This window comes from Ursus americanus, chromosome 3 (assembly GCF_024610735.1).
Source record: "Ursus americanus isolate L20-20 chromosome 3, mUrsAme1.1.p, whole genome shotgun sequence".
Classification (NCBI taxonomy): Eukaryota; Metazoa; Chordata; class Mammalia; order Carnivora; family Ursidae; genus Ursus; species Ursus americanus.
In genome coordinates, this window is record NC_142129.1 from 25,799,946 (window position 1) to 25,815,609 (window position 15,664).

At 37.1% G+C, this 15,664-nt stretch overlaps 2 long non-coding RNA genes across 3 annotated transcripts in view; one reads left to right on the top strand and one right to left on the bottom strand.

The window, feature by feature from the left end:
- LOC148110350 (uncharacterized) overlaps positions 1-15,664 on the top strand; it is a 190,512-nt gene that overhangs the window by 138,295 nt on the left and 36,553 nt on the right. The gene's annotated exons all lie outside the window — the stretch shown is intronic.
- Positions 4,384-15,664, bottom strand: part of LOC123788998 (uncharacterized) — a 286,821-nt gene continuing 275,540 nt past the window's right edge. For both annotated transcript variants that reach the window (XR_015723874.1, XR_006778631.2), the window contains exon 11: positions 4,384-8,876. This is a non-coding gene — a long non-coding RNA (uncharacterized LOC123788998). The remainder of the gene's footprint in view (positions 8,877-15,664) is intronic.

Below are 15,664 nucleotides of genomic sequence, written 5' to 3' on the forward strand. Positions count from 1 at the left end.
ACAACTATCCAGCAGAAGAATTAGTACACTTTAGACATTATATAAATGTTAAATGAGTAAGTGGAAAATCAAATTCTAAAGCTCAAAAGAACAAATATGCAGTTCAGTTTGGTGATAAGAAACTGAATAAAGGAGGCAAAACCTACATTTTTAAAAATCGATGAAGTTTATGAAAGGTAAACAACAGATTCATAATAATTATAATAACTACCAATATGGAGCATTTACTCCATGTCAGGCAGTGTTTCAAACAAATGACGTTTGTTTGAATGTCTCGTAATTGTCTCTTAATTGTCTTACACTTAATTGTCTCTACAATTGAATGACATAGGCGCAAGCTATATGCATTCGATCCAGTGTCAGACGAAGAGAAGGGGCAAAGGGGAATTTAAAGATTTGCCTAAGATCCCAAGATGTGGCCACAGAGCTGGGGTTTGTACCCAAACTCTAGCATTTAGAATGCTCAGATCCTTAGAAAACATTCTCAACTGTGGGACAAAGGAGTAAGTTACTTCGCAAAGACACAGAAGCATAAGGTGCTAGGGAGAGAGTTTAGCAGATTCCAGAGGCGTTATTGAGTATCAACTTAATGAGGCACACAGTTCTGTCCTCTGGGTAATACAGGGAGGATGCGATAAAATACAAATTAGGCAAATTGGAACCACAATTTAGAGATTTTTAAACACTGATAAAATGGGACATTTGAAAATGTGAGTGAAGGTCCGAATGCACTATGTAAAACTATACCTACACAGAAGATTCGCATCTGCCAAAAAATAAAAACCTCCCAGAGATTAAAAGGAACTTAATATTTTGAAAATTTCTGAAAGAAGTAAAAAGAACAAAACCGTGTGAACAGATTGGGGCATCTGTTGAACTTTTAATTAAAGCTTTTAATTTTGAATTTTATGAACATGTTTTTTCTCAATATTTTCCCAGTATTCATATGTTTGCACATCTGTTTGTTATCTGCTTTTAACACCATACATGACACAAATATTGAATTGAATTACAGAAGCAGATCACATATAATACATTTATAAATGTCATTCATACGAAATGTCAGGGAAAATGAAGTAAAAGAATGGTTGAGTAAATTATATGCCTTGCATCTTTATGTTTGGTTTGGATGCAACATTCATAAAGATGGGAAACAAGTTTAGGTCGACTGGCAACTTAAGTCTCTTAGGTCATATTTTTATAGAGGTCTATGTTTTTAAAAACTTTTTATCTGACTTAAGCAATGGCTAAAACCAAAGGAAAGTCATCAGGCTTACCTGTAAGTGGAATTTTTTTTTCTAACTTCAATTATGTATTTAAAATAACTTTTATTCACTCAGTCCACAATCATTTATGGAACATTAATTATCATCAGACACCTGTTTCTGAGTTCTGGTCCCAGTTCTGATATTTACCAGCATCTATGATATTACTGGTTAAACTCTTGGTAGCAGTGTAATCTTGAATAAGTAACTTAAATATTCTGAGCTTTGGCACAATTTTATGTAATATGAGGATATATTATTACACATTCTTTCCACATCGAGATAATCCTATGCCTTCAAATACCTGCTTTAAGAGGATGGATGAGATTTTCCTAGTACTAGTAATACTATCATAACAAATTTAAGTGTTTGTGCAACTCAGACCCTCTCGGTTGGGATATTTACTCTGCTGATATTGTCACACACCCAGCTTGAAGTGAAAGCATAATAGTTCTGTACATTCATACTCTAACAAATGAATTTATAAACATAAATTTATAAAGCTTTTTATATAGATGACACTTTGTTCTTTAAAATATGGCCAAGGTATGCTAGCTCTATTACTAATCTGATATCTAAGAACAATTCTTATAACTCTTAAAACTTTGATATTTGCTGGGAAAAGATTTACCATGTGCCCTAACTCTGTTAGGGAGTTCTCCAATTAGTGACTTCTCATTTACAAAACAGTTCCTTGCAAACTATTTACTTCAGCTGCATTTTGATACTGACAGTGCCCCCGACCAGGGAAATGTAAAATCACTGTGTGAAGGTAATAGTGAATGCAACATAAAAACTGGCACAGCAAGCACCTTGTCAATCAGACCCTGACAGGCCAGACGTATCGATTGGCCAGTGCTGGCAGAAGATTAAGCAGCCAGGACAGAGAGGCGAGGGCAGGTAGATAATACAATCCATATGTTAACGCTTCTTTCTTTAAATTATGCACCAATCTGCAATGACTGCTGCTTGGGATTGTGAGTTTAACTCACAGTGACTGTAAAGTGGAAATTGCCTGTAAGTCCCTCCTAGAAGTAGCAATAAAGTTACATTCAGCCTAAGGTATCGGAGGAAAAATTGCCGTCACCAGTAATACAATTTATAGCTATCTTTGCCATTGTAGATAAATCCATGCTTTTGACTTTGTGACCATTGAAACATAAAAATTAAACCTTTTAACCATGGTCAGGCCTTTTGTACTAAATAGTAAAAGCCAGTAATGATTGCTCTCAGGAAACTATTTCTAACCATCATTTCTTGGGGGAAGAAACAATTTTTAAGCATGTCTGGAGTTTTATTTACAGTTAATTGGATACTCCATAGTAAAGACATCATGAATTGATTTATGAAAAGAGCTTTCAGAGGAGGCCCATGGCTCTGAGCCTTTGGTCTGAGCGTACTTTGTTTTTACTATTGTTGCTAATGCATTAGATGAGGACACTTTTGTTGATAATAAGCTTAAAAGACATTTACTTTGCTTTGCTTACGTGTTCTTAAAGGATGTTGGAACAGAATTTTGCTGAATGGCTTGACTGCAAATCAAATACAGCATCAAATGCTTCCTTTAGACTTCTCAGGGAATTTAGCAGAGTAATAAATATAACTGAGCTTAAGCCTCAGTTGAAAGCCAAAGAATGCTACCATTTTAAGAAATTATGTCTTGTAAGTTAATATTAATTGGTTTTGCCAAGACAAATGTTAATAGACCTCTGAGATGATTATCTAGACAGTGCGTGTGTGTGTGTGTGTGTATTTTTTTTCTTCTTCTCTTAAATAGGGGGTTCTAATTAAAATTGGGAAGGATTAAAAGGATTATTTGAATTTTTTCCCAGATAAATGTCAAAAGAAAATTAGGAACACTTGTAAGAATGCTTCACCAATCTGGGTAATAACCAGGAATAAACAAAATAAAGGCTATATATGTCCCAATTTTAATTTTGAGTATAACATTTAAAAGGCTTCAGATCTTCTTAAAGATATTGAAATTGGCCTTTGAATCTTAAAGCATTTCAGTCTTCCAGAGGGGAAAGTATGAAAATAGGAAAGGCTAGCAGGGCTTATGTTTAGTGATGAAAATTTTGCGATGCTGGGAGAATTGAAAACACACAGGGGCTTGGGACATAGGTGTAGAGAAAATCCTTAGCTTTCATACAATCCACACTTTATTCCTGAATAAATGATATCCTCGAATAGCTATTTTACATCATATTTGTACTTATGTCTCTTCTGTGCTATTATACATTGACTCCACCTGACTATGATTGACTTACAGAAGCATCTCCTTTATTTCTACAATAGGGTATGAACAAAATGTTTGGTTATTTTATTGTACTTTGCCCATTTTACTTTATATTTAAAAATACATAGGGACACCTGGGTGGTTCAGTTGGTTAAGCATCTGCCTTCGGCTCAAGTCATGATCCTAGGGTCCTGGGATCTAGCCCTGTGTTGGGCTCCCTGCTTGGGGGGAGCCTACTTTTCCATCTCCCTCTGCCCCTCCCTACTCCTCATGCATGTTCTCACTCGCTCTCTCTCTCGTTCTCTCCCTCTCAAATAAAAATTAAAAAAATATAGAGAGGGGGGGTTGCCTGGCTTGCTCAGTCAGTTAAGATCTGCCTTCAGCTCAGGTCATGATCTCAGGGTCCTGGGATTGAGCTCTGTTTTGGGCTCCCTGCTCCGTGGGGAGCCTGCTTCTCCCTCTGCCCCTCCCCACTGTTCATTCTCTCTCTCTCTCTCTCTTTCTCAAATAAATACAATCTTTAAAAAAAAAATAGTGGAAGGAAATGGAAATTCTAATGCATATAAGTATCAACCAATTCTCAGCTTTTCAAGTTTAGATATAGACCATTTTACCATGTGTTCAAATGCAAGGAGAAATAAAATTTAAGGCTTTATATAACATCTTGGGAATATATAGCTGAGATTTTTATTTAAGAATTAAGGTGTTATTGGAAATTCATATTTTTAGCTCCTAGAGGATGGACTTTCCCACCCACAAAACAACAACAAAAGAAAATCAAACCAAATCAAACGAAAACACACAAGATTATTTTTCAATGTTCACATGTTTGTTTTTATTTCAGAACACTTAATATATTAATGAGAAGATCTTGCATAAATGAAATTATTTAGGATTTAAAAAATTAATTCGGGTAAAGGAAAGGGAATTCTTTGCAACTTGAGGGTATTTTTTAAAATGAGTTTTGAAACCATAGTGTTATTTAAATAACTTAGGATAATATACTTAATATGTTAACACGTTATATTACATACAAGAAAGAATGGAAAGTCTATCCATTTTTAAAGAAAAACTGTTATGTTGAGATGAGAATCCTACTTTAAACTGCCTCAAGAGCAGAGTCTGGAGGAAACGGGCTGGGGGAGCACAGGCTTTCTTACAGAGAAAATGGCTGTCGAACTGTGCAAAGAGGGGACTAATAACATAAATATATTAGTTTTCAGTGGCTGCTAAACCAAATTGCCGCAACCTCAGTGGCTTAAAACAACAACAAAATACTTTCTGACGGTTCCGGAGGCTAAAAGTCCCCAATTGTTATGCCCGGGCTGACATCGAGGTGTCCTCAGGGCTGCACTCTCTCCAGAGACCAGGGGAGAATCTATTCCTGAGTCATCTGCTTCTGGGTCTGCGGGCATTCCGTGGTGTGCAGCCACGTCACTCCAATCTTCAGAGCCAGCATCTTCCATCTTTCTGCTCCATCTTTAATTTTTAATATATATTTATTTGAGAGAAAGAGAAAAAAGAGAGCACGACAGGGGAGAGGGTCAGAGGGAGAAGCAGACTCCCTGCTGAGCGGTGAGCCTGACGCAGGACTCGATCCTGGAACTCCAGGATCATGACCTGAGCTAAGGCAGACGTTTAAGTGGCTGAGCCACCCAGGCGCCCGTCTGCTCCTCCTTTACATCACCTTCTCTGTTGGATGTCACATCTCTCTCTGTCTCTCTCATGATATTTGTGATCCAGATAATCCAGTTTAATCTTAATTTAATCACAACTGCAAAGATCCTTTTCACATATAAGGTAACATTTACATGTTCCAGGAATGAAGACTTGATTTCTTAGAATGGTCATAATGTCGCCTAACACAATAACTCAACTCCAGGAGATTCTGGTCCCTGAAGTTGCTGGTCATGGTGACGTAGGAGATGATCACAAATCCCTGGGGCTATGTCAGGAGAGATAAAGGGGTAAATGGTGATAGAGTCTGAGGAAGACAACCCAAGAATGCAACATATGTCTACAATATGTTTTTAATTGAGATGACCAGCTCTTTCTGTGTAATACAGGAACATGAAATAAATGCAGAGGACCCTTAAGACCCCGTTGAGTACACATTGAAAGACCTACGTATGACAGACACATGCATAGACCCTAAGTAAGATAACTGATGGAGACTCATTCGCCCCTTTTTTCCTCTAATATTACTTTTTCTTTGTGACTGGTAACACCTGTGTTAACTATTTAGGCTTATTCCTACCCCAATAGTGGAACTTGTGGGAAAAAGCATGTACAAAAGGCATATAGAAGAAACAGTAATTCTTTCTGGTGGAAAATAAGATTAAAAGCCACAGTAGTGATCTGGTGGACACAGTTACTGATATTGGGTTGTTCTATAGATTGATTTGCTGCTTCTACTAGTGCCTTGAGAGACAAGTTATAGATTCTTGTAGAGTAAGGCCCTGACAGGTATTTTTTGTTTTCGTTTTGTTTTGTTTTTCTCTTTGTGATATAAGTGTCTGACTTAGAAATCTTGGTTGATTTTGATAACTGACCATTTGGGCCGCTTACCTTTTTTCTTCCCACACTTTAAATTCCTGCTTTTATTTTTTACATTTACCTATAAAGAGTAAGCCCGTGAAGCCCTAGGCCCCTGCCCTTGACTCCAGCACATGCAGGTGCTTGCTGTCCCATGTACCTTGCGTCTCTCCACCCATGACCTCACTGTGTGGCCCCAGGTGGGCTATGTAATTTCCAGGTCTTTATTTACGTTTCTTGATGGTTGTTGTTGAAAGGCATCTTGCAATCATAAGAACTACAAGGGTTGGTACAGTCTTAACTTTGGTTTGGAAAGGGGAGATATCTGTGGGAAGCTCATCAGGGCCCAGATGAGTTCTCCCAGGCATTTCTAGCTGATAGCATTACTATTGATAGGTTGAGACCTGCACAAAACAGTTCCCTTATTGCTTCTAAGTTCCTGTCCATTCTTCTAATGAGGCTCCATTGAGAGAGAATCTTGTGTGGTGAAAATCAGTCTTTGGAATCAGCCTTTGTTACGAAAGCTGGTTTTGCTAGTTTGCTGTCTAAGTGGCCTTGGATAGTTTTCTCAGCTTCTCATGTTATGATTTTGTAAAAATTGAAGGAAATAATACATTTGAAGGTGTATAAACACTTAGTAGGCTACTGAGAGATGTTGATTTTATTTTTATTTTGCCAAGAGTCTACTCATTAGCTCTGATTCATCCTGTACCCCAAACTTCCAGACCTCATCTGACAGACCCTGTCCTAAACCGACACTAAGACTCTACCAGCCACCTTGTTCAAGGTTATAGGATTTTGTTATTTATGGACAGGAGTCTGCCTGCATTTCCACCATTAAGTGCTGCCGAGATTCCCAGATGACCTGGCATTGCTTTCTGCTTGATGGCTGCTTGCTTTCCTCCTCCTCAACCTCCTTCAGACAACCCTAGTTCTCATTCCTGAATGTCTCCACCTCATCAGTTTCTGAAGCCCACAGTTGCATGCTTAGACATATCTCTTAAAGTCAGTCTTTTGGCCACCTGAGCCATGGAGGAGGTGGAAGAAGGTTGATAAAACCCGGAATAAGGAGTTGGATGATTCCTGAGCCTAGAAGAGATCAGTAAATATTTGTTGAATTAGTGAAGGAGAGTAGGTACCATTGGGTGTGGATTGTTATGTGTGGGCCAGATGAATAGATTTATGCAAAGGCTCTAGAGAGGAGACAGTTTGCAATCAGTTCAGCATGTCTGGCTCATACAAAGGGCAAAGTTACAGGGTAGTAAGAGATGTGATTGGCAAACTGAGAAGGAACCAAGTCACGAAAGGCTTACAGCAATTTCAAGACTCGGTATATTCGTCTAAGGGCAACTGTTAATTTATAGTTTAGGCAAGAACTGGTCAAACAAAATTTGTACAGTAGATGGAGCGTTTTGGCCTAAGTCCAAAGTATGGATCAAAAAAGGCAAGACTTCAAATGGAAAGGACAGTTATGTAACCTTCTTCAATAATTAAGACGCAGCATAAAAGTAGTTGGTGATAAATCAGTGACAATATAGATAGAAATAAACTGATTTGAAACAGAACTAAGGGAATTAGCTGATTAAGAATTATACAAAATGTGTCAATATATCTTTAAATTGATGATAATTTAACTTTTAAGTGGCCCAGAATTTTAGCTAAATCTAATAATCACGTGCCAAAAGGCACCATTTTGCCAAATTTACCTCACTAATTAAAAATGACACAAAACCCTCAAAGCCATTGCTCTGTTAAGTTTAGCTTAAGGTAGGAGAGTTCATATTTGCTCTTTCAGGCCTCTTCTATTTTGTTTTGGGAAGTCCTAACGGGTTTGTGTGAACTTGAATACAGTTTATATGACCATGGCTTAAAGGATATGCTTTATAGATTTGAATCTATATGAGTGACATGTGATATTTTTGATGATTCGTTTTATTGATCTATTTCCAGTCTATATCACAAACACCTAGTTTTTCTGGCACAGGAATGATAATGACCTTTGGAATCTACAATGTAAATTCACACAAAGAAAAATCTTGAGTGTTCTTAAAGTAGCCCTCGTTATTTCTTTGTAGGCTTACTTAATCTCCTGCTTGAAATGAAATATCTTTCAAACAGGTATTTTATGAAAATGACACTTTGGCACGTGTATATTCTCATTTTCTCTCATCTGACATGTTCTGCTCAATTTTTAAATCAAAACATGTCTTTGCCACTCTCCAAATCTTAGGTTCAATGTCATTTATGAACTTGAAGTTTTTCTTTTTTCATTGTTCATCATTGTCAAAAGAAATAGACGGATAATTTTAGAATATCAAATTTCATGAAGTTCACCCTGAAATTTCTTATTCCCAAGAATAAGACACAAGCTGTATAAAATAAGAATGTAATTCTTCCAAAGTCTCGGTCAAAGATGAAAAACAGCATAAAACCAATGCTATCAATTACAGCCAACTTAATGCTGACCTTATAAAGAGAGTTTATTTCATCTGAGCATTAATAGAGGATAGCCAGATGCAGAGTGCAGCCAAGGGGACCCAGGGGTCCATTTCTCTAAAGAGAGCTCTTTGGCGTAGAGAGAGACTTGATTCTAAATGAAGTACATCAGTCACTCAAGTGACATTAAAATCAGTTGGCAAGATTTTTAAAAATTTTCTCACTTTAAGAAATTATGAATCTTGGGGCGCCTGGGTGGCTCAGTGGTTAAGCGTCTGCCTTCGGCTCAGGGCGTGATTCCGGCGTTCTGGGATCGAGCCCCACATCAGGCTCCTCTGCTGGGAGCCTGCTTCATCCTCTCCCACTCCACTGCTGTGTTCCCTCTTTCACTGGCTGTCTCTCTGTCACATAAAAAAAAAAAAAAAAAAAAAAACTTTAAAAAAAATTAAAAAAAAGAAATCATGAATCTTTTTCTTTCCAAAGCATCATCCTTTTCACACTTTCTTGATGAGCTAATGAAGGAACATAACACATGACTATCTCGCCTGTTTTTGAAGTTAAGTTTCTTACCCTGGGGTTGGAATTGGGATTCACATCAGTTTTAAATCCCAGTCATGTGGCTTTGCTGCTATAAGAAAAGCTGAGGGTGTAGGGTACCCAGATCAGGCAACTAAGGCATAAAAATAGGGCATCAAAATAGAACAGCAGACAGATGGAATGGTTCAGGAGTCAAAATTTGCCTGTTATATTGTACTTGACAAGAAAATAATTCATTAGCGTTAAACAGCTAAATTTCTTCAGGCTTAAGTTGGCAATAATGAGAAATGGGATTCTTAGCAATGTTATCAATTTGTAGAATTCTCTATCTCAAAAATGTATTTATCAGCATAATTGACTTAAAAAGCACATGTGCAGGGGAAATCAGAAGGGGGAATGAAGCATGAGAGACTATGGACTCTGAGAAACAAACTGAGGGCTTCAGAGGGGAGGGGGGTGGGGGAATGGGATAGGCTGGTGATGGGTAGTAAGGAGGGCACGTATTGCATGGTGCACTGGGTGTTATACGCAAGTAATGAATCATGGAACTTTACATCAAAAACTAGGGATGTACTGTATGGTGACTAACATAATATAATAAAAAAATATTTTTAAAAATTTGTGATATGCTATTTCAGGTGCATAAAGTACTTAGTTGGCCCTAATTCTCTTTTTCAACAGTAGTGATGAATAGCCCTTAGTCCTATTTCACTGTATAATTTTTGTAATCTATTTTACTTTCTCATTTACTATCAACATTTTAAACAGTGAGGAAAATCAGAGAATATGCCAAAACTTCTGTATTCAGCAGTGACATTTTTTTTAAATTACAAAGTAAAACACATGTTTAAAAAATTAATGTACAACTCTCTCTCTCCATCTATCCTTGTTTTTTAAAATAATTTATGTTAATTAATCCAAGCCATTAACTTATAGACTCCCCCACAGCCTAAGTGTTGCTGATTGCACACTCCTGATACATCTCAGTACGTTCCTCTATCGTCTGTATGCCCTGCAAATTGGCGGCTGGATTTAAAGGCTTGAGCAAACCTCAGATTCAACACCTTAATTTGGACCTTAAGCCTGCAGTACAGTAAGACCAAAAAAAAAAAAAAAAAAAAAAAAAAAAATTAAAGCAACCCAGTTTATCTTACTCTTTTTATAACAGCTCTAGGAAATGAAAACCTCTTTAATTAATGGTATGTTAGAAGTTGGAGTGCTGATATCAACATAGGTACAGGAGCCTACGAGTGGCCTGTGACAAAAATGGTTCGTGGAGACCAACAGTAGATTACCAAGGCTTTAAAAAAATAATACCACATATAGCATCAGCAGTCCTTGATGTGTTTTCAACATTGCAAAATATACATCAGTCTAAAGGAGAATGGTATTCATGATTGAATTTGCAAGTACTTTTTTCCTCCATCTCAATCTTGGAAATGAGCCAACAACAGTTTGCTTTCATGTGTGAATGATCCCACTTTGCATTTACTGTATTCACAGGGTTTTTTGAATTTACCAGCTTACTGTCATTATATGAGTAGAAGAGTTTTGGATTTAGCAGATTCTGAACGTGAAAATACACTATTTTGGTGATGGTATGATAGTATCAGAAAGTGACGCGCACGACAAACAGAGGCCAGTTGATAAATCCAGCAAAAATACCAGGTTCTGCCCCAATTGTGAGATTCTTTGGAAGAACCTGAGCGGGAGACACATGTAACATTCCAAAGGTAACTACACCTGCTATTGTTGCCTCCTCTTGGAACTAAATGAGAGGCAAAGCGCTTGGTTGGGTTGTTTGGATTTTGCAGATGTATGTTTCACCCATGGAAGTATTGCTAGCTCCTGATAAAGCTCCTAAAGCTCATATTTGTGCAGAGCTCTGAACCAGCACACTGTGTCTGACTAGCAAAAAGTGGTGGCCCAGGGACCACATGACTGACCACCAATTAAAACCCTGGACACCAAGGCTCAGATGAGCTTCCCTGAGGGAGAACATTTGGCAAGTGTGACCACGGATTGTCAGGGGAATTAAGCGTGTCCATAGAACTTTTCTGCGAGAGGACACCTGGAAGCTTGTGCCTGGTTTCTCCTGGACTTCTTCCGTTCACCTTTCCCCCCTTGGTAGATTTTAAATTGTATCATTTTGCTCTAACTGTACCCATAAGTATAGCAGCTTTTGGAGTCCCAGGAGTACTTGTAACAAATCATCAAGCCTGAAGGTGTTTCCTGGGGACCCCGGAAAAAACAGTCAGTTGTCTTTTAAAGATAGTTAAATAGTAAGGAAAAAAATCCCATTGAATTGGCATTTGCAGCATCTTTATTCGTTTATTCCTTTCCATCTGGTATCATTTTCCTTCTGATTGAAGAACTTCCTTCATAGTTTCTAGAATGTGAATGTATGGGGATTAATTCTTTCAGTTTTTGTAGTTTTTAAATAAGTCTTTATTTTTCTTCATTTTTGAGAGTTTTTCCATGTGGTATGGAATTATATAGGTTGACAGGTTTTAATGAATCTACTTTAAATATATTGTTCAATTATCTTCTTACATTATTTCCATTGAAAAATCTGCTATTATCCTTATCTCTGTCCCTCCCTAATTGTCTTTTTCTCTGGCTGGTTTTAAGATTTTAACTTTATCACTGTTTTTGAGCAATTACGCTGTGTCTTGGTGTATTTCCTTTGTGCTTGTTGGCCTTGGGTTTTGATAAGCTTGTAGGATCTGTAAGTTAATTGTTTTCATTAAATTAGGAAAAATTTCAGCCATTATCTCTTCAAATATTTCTCTGTTACTCCTCTTCCTTCAGGGATTACAACTTCTTATGTGTTAGGCTCTTTCTAGCTGACCCACAGCTCACGGATGCTCTTTTTTCCTTCTTCCTTCTTCTCTTTTTTTAATTTCCAAGCCCCGGTAGTCTCCTCGCTCAGCACTCAGCTGAAATAATTGGCAGGTCCTTCTGCAGAGCTCCAGATTTCTCTCTCTGCACAGCTCTCTCACTTCTAGTACTCTGTCCTGTGAACTATGGACATTTGGCCCCAAACCTCAGAGCTCCATCTCCTCATCTGTAGTATTCCACTGGGCTCTGCCTGGAGTCCCTCTCTCTGCACCATGACCTTGAAACTCTGCTCAGGCTCTACGTAGGGACAATCATAGTGTTCATTTGTTTCTCATGTTTCAGGGATTACTGTCCTGAGTTATCGATGTTCCAGTGTCTTAGAAACCATTGCTTCATAAATTTGATTTTTCATTTATTAATTTTTTTTTCAGATGGGAGAGTAAATCCAGTTCCCATCACTATATCTCAATCAGATGGGGAGGTCTTCTCCTGGCACATTTTGGGCAAAGTCCCTCTCACCGATTTATGCTTCTTTGCTTTCTGGAACAAGTACACTTCAGACCCATTTTGTAGTTTTTCTACATGAACCCAGGATGGAGGAGCCCTGGTTCCTTTAAGTAGAGCCGGTAATAAAAAAAAAAAAATTTCATGTTAGGTGTTCTTACTTCTCTTGCGGTGTTGTCGTTTCCAAGCTCTCAAGTGGACTGAGCTAGGGAAGCTTGTATGTATGTATTTACATACATATAATAGCAACAACATGTTAAATTGCTCTATAAACATTGCAAACATATCTAAAATTACAATCGCTCTAACAGTAATCAAATAACTATAAGTAATACATATATTTAGCAAATGTTGACTTTTTCATTAGTGATGTTGAATCTTAAGAAAATAAAAATATGTAACAATTGATTTTATGGTATAGTTACCATAACTTCAAGATAGCGAAGATGTAAAAATTTATTTTATCTCATTCCCTTGCACTGATATTGTGCCTGAGTTTTTCCCTAGCAGAAATATGTATTTTTTCTGAATATATTTCAAAGTAAGTCATGAGAGGGGATCGAGTATCATGATAGCTTCAATTACTTCTGTTCCTATTAAAGTCTGGTTTTCTTATGTTTAAAAACTATATTTGCAAAAAATGAAAAGAAATAAATGAACAAAAACCTTACTATCATTCATAACGTGTTGCCTAAGGCACACTTCAGCTATATCCATATCAGTTTCTAATATTTGGTTCACAGAGTCCTTTGTTTCTTTCTACAGTGATTGGGGAATGGAATAAATCGTTTAAGAGAACCTGGACCCTGGCCTAATCACTCCAGAACCTCATGCTATACGGTGCTATTTAAATAAAGACATAAGTTTGATATAATACTATGAAAAAAGTTGCCTTGAAGGAACTCCACAAAAATAGTAGCTAGAAAAAACCCAAAACTAAGTCATTCTTCTGTTTAAAAATACAAGTAAGAGAAATACAGAAAATGTAATTTTTGAGATATTTACGATTCCTTAGGGTGGTAACTCTAATGTTTTATTCACAATATAATCATAGTCATATGAAGTTATGGAAATTAGATGTCTAAAGGAAGGTTGCATTTAATTCAAATAACTTCACAAATTTTAACAAGTTTGAATTTTAAAATAATTATTATCCCATTTGCTTTTAACATCCAGGTAGTAGAAGTTAAATTTCTTTGCTTCAAAAAATAAATAAAAAAATAAATTTCTTTGCTTCATAAACATTTTTGATTAGCTACTTTTATTCAGTATTAAGGCTTTTATAAAATATGTGAAAGGAATAAAAAATGAGTTTAGTTGAAGTAACATTAAAAAAAAAAAGATTTTATTTATTTATTCATGAGAGACACAGTGATACAGGTAACACCAGCAGGGGGAGTGGAAGAGGGAGAGGCAGACTCTCCACTGAGCAGGGAGCCGGACGCAGGACTCGATCCCAGGACTCTGGGATCACAACCTGAGCTGAAGGCAGACGCTTAACCAACTGAGCCACCCAGGCGCCCTGAAATAACATTTAAAAATAATAGAAATAATAGAAACACAGAAATAGATGTAAATAGACTTATTGGCCAAAGATGGGTGATTTTCCAGGTGAGGAGCCATAATTATGTACAGATATTTGGTGAATCAACAAATTTAAGGAAAGTGAATTTTGACTTTTATGATACTTGCTATTCCTACCCCTTTTGACAATTCTCTTTCGCCCCCTCATTCCCCATCTCTGTTCAGGAGAAAGAAATGTGTAAATAGAAAGTGTGAGTATATAAGGGTTCTACATTTTTTTTCTTTAACGTTTTGACAGTGCTGACGTGTGGATTTTTTTAAGACAATAAATCAGATAGTTCAAACGACTCTAAAGCCAAGCATTCACATTATTGATTTTTCTTTTATTGTTTGTTACAAAGGGGTAACTGGTGGCTTTGTCAAGTCTTATTGACTCCTGAGTTTGCAAAGTTTCACATTTTGTTGTTGTGATTATTTCCTCAGCTGCCTTCCAACTTGGCTCCAACTCCGCTTGTTTCTGAACCAAAATTTAACATGGCGCCTTCAGCTGCAAAACTCTGTCTTTAGATGTTAGTTTATAACTTACTTACGGTACTTTCTATGATGTCTCTAGATCCTGTTAATTTGTTCCGTGTGTTCATGAGTTGCAGGAATCCTTATTAAACTTCTTCCATGATTTCCCTCAGATTTGCAAAAACATCACCTCAAATATCTTCTTCATCTAAGACTTCATGTCAAAATACCTGTCATAACAGAGGGCGCCTAAATATTTCTAATTTAAATTAGATACATGTTTTATTTAGTAATGCAGGCTGAAAATCCCTTTGGGACTTCAGTCACTTTCCTGCTGATGATGGATAGGACTTGAATCCTTCGATTGCTTATCGGGCTGCTTAAAAGAATTATTTCCCTGCCCCCATCTGCCTCCAAACAATCTAACACAACCACTGCAAACAGTTACACCTTTCCGGGGAGCAAGAAACATTTTCTGTTTCCTCACTTTCCAAAGTTGGTATCCAGTTTATTACCAGAGTATATGGGCTCACCCCAGTCTTTCCTGAAGGAGAGGGTTTTTTTCCCCCTTATCTTTCCTTTCTTTTACTTGAAAATGTATACTATGTGCTTTGCACCTGTCTCCCTGAACTGTTTGACAAGTTGTAGTTCCTTAAATATGCCTTAACCAATTACACCTCCAAGTTATTTTTCTCTGTCACTCCTTCAAATAACCTTAGAATGATTTAGTCTGAGAAAAAGCATACTTATCTTTGAAAACTCTTCTCAAATATCCCTTGCTGTGAAAGTTGCTTTAGCCTGTTTAGTTATTGGCATATAAAAAAAAATTGTTTCAGTGTGGCATACTGGAAAAAAGAAAGGAAAATCTGAATCCCAGCTGTGCCCCTGACTGGGCTTTGTGAGCATCGAGTCAATTAGGGTCCCTGAGCTTCAGGGTCTTCCACGGAATGGTGGTATTTATAGGTAGCTCACAGTTGAAAGGAATACCTGAGATAAGGTCACTCATACAATCTTGACATACTGTAGGCCTTCAACAAAAGCTGATATTAATCAACAATCACGTTGATTAGTAAGGTATCTTCCATGAAGACAAATACAGGGAAAAAACATAACTCTGCCATTGAAAATAAAGATCACAGGAAAATTAAAAATTAAAAAAAATCCTATAGCCTACCAAACCAGATAAAGTCCAAATAGCAGACATGATGTTTTGATATAAAGTCCAGATGAAGTGCCAAAGTAAATATTTCATTCCCATTTCTCTAAGGGT